Here is a 2,129-nt window from a genome sequence, read left to right on the forward strand (position 1 = left end):
AGCCTCATCTGACCTATTTGCTCAGGAGGCAAACTGCAGGGGGCGCTGTAGCCAATGATGTTCTGTACTTTCCTCCACACTGATGGTGGGCCATTAGTCAGACAATGTATTTTCAGCCTTTCAGAGTAGCTCCTCTTTCCTCCTTAACATTTGTGTTTATGAAACTCAAAATGTTTCAGTTATTGGTGTGAAATTGTCATAAATGTATAAATTCCATTACAAACCCCAATTCCAATGAAGTTGGGATATTGTGTAAAATGTAAATAAAAACAGAATACAATGACTTTAGCGAATCCTTTTTGACCCATATTTAATTGAATACACCACAAAGACAAGATATTAATGTTTAAACTGGTCAACTTTATTGTTTTTGCAAATATTCACTCATTTTGAATGTGATGCCTTCAACATGTTCCAAAAGAGCTGGTACAGGGGCAACAAAAGACTGGGAACGTTGAGGAATGCTAAAAAAGAAAAACCCACCTGTTTGGAACATTCCACAGGTGAACAAGTTTATTGGAAACAGGTGAACGTCATGATTGGATATAAAAGGAGCATCCCTGTCTGATGTGGCAGCACTACTGCTATGGACCGCAAGCCCCTGCAAAGTTCAAAGTTCAAAGTGTTTATTTGTCATATGCACAGTTAGGAAACGTGTTTCCCTGTACAATGAAATGTACGTATGCTGCATGGGAGCAGCATGTGCAGCAGTCAACAGTGACACCCCCCCGCAGCCATTGAAAATGACTTCCTGCAACATCTTGACTGCCCAAGGACCTAACCTGCCCATGAGAGCTCTGTGCCAGAGCTGAGCAATGAGACTGAAGGAGAGAGAGAGAGAGAGAGAGAGAGAAAGTGGTAAAGACTGCGGAGAAGATCACCAGGACTCCACTGCCCTCTCTGCAGAGCATTTACCACCGCAGTGTGCGCAGGAAGGCTGCCTCTATCCTCAAAGATCCCACTCACCCCCAGCACCCCCCTCCCTACCCTCTGGCCGGAGGTTCAGAAGTGTGAAATGCAGAACATCTAGACTGAAAAACTCTTTCTTTCCTTCTGCCATCAGACTCCTAAACAGCTGAGGAGTTTATTACCAGGAAATACATGATGTACTGTTTACATTCTCAGTTTGCACATGCATAATTGCACATTGACTGTTGACTGCTGCACATGCTGCTCCCATGCAGCATACATTTATTATATTCATATATATTTTTATTCTATTGCTGCATTTGCTGCTTAAAGTGCCTTAGATTTTGTGTTACTTATTTATCTGCTTTATACACCGCTCAAAAAAATAAAGGGAACACTTAAACAACACAATGTAACTCCAAGTCAATCACACTTCTGTAAAATCAAACTGTCCACTTAGGTAGCAACACTGACTGACAATCAATTCCACATGCTGTTGTGCAAATGGAATAGACAACAGGTGGAAAGCATAGGCAGTTAGCAAGACATCCCCAATAAAGGAGTGGTTCTGCAGGTGGTGACCACAGACCACTTCTCAGTTCCTATGCTTTCTGGCTGATGGTTTGGTCACTTTTGAATGCTGGCGGTGCTTTCACTCTAGTGGTAGCATGAGACGGAGTCTACAACCCACACAAGTGGCTCAGGTAGTGCAGCTCATCCAGGATGGCACATCAATGCGAGCTGTGGCAAGAAGGTTTGCTGTGTCTGTCAGTGTAGTGTCCAGAGCATGGAGGCGCTACCAGGAGACAGGCCAGTACATCAGGAGATGTGGAGGAGGCCGTAGGAGGGCAACAACCCAGTATCAGGACCGCTTCCTCCGCCTTTGTGCAAGGAGGGATAGGAGGAGCACTGCCAGAGCCCTGCAAAATGACCTCCAGCGGGCCACAAATCTGCATGTGTCTGCTCAAACGGGCAGAAACAGACTCCATGAGGGTGGTATGAGGGCCCGACGTCCCCAGGTGGGGGTTGTGCTTACAGCCCAACACCGTGCAGCACGTTTGGCATTTGCCAGAGAAGACCAAGATTGGCAAATCCGCCACTGGCGCCCTGTGCTCTTCACAGATGAAAGCAGATTCACAATGAGCACAGGTGACAGACGTGACAGGGTCTGGAGACGCCGTGGAGAACGTTCCGCTGCCTGCAACATCCTCCAGCATGAC

The sequence above is a fragment of the Monopterus albus genome, unplaced genomic scaffold (assembly GCF_001952655.1).
Source record: "Monopterus albus unplaced genomic scaffold, M_albus_1.0 scaffold40.1, whole genome shotgun sequence".
Lineage (NCBI taxonomy): Eukaryota > Metazoa > Chordata > Actinopteri > Synbranchiformes > Synbranchidae > Monopterus > Monopterus albus.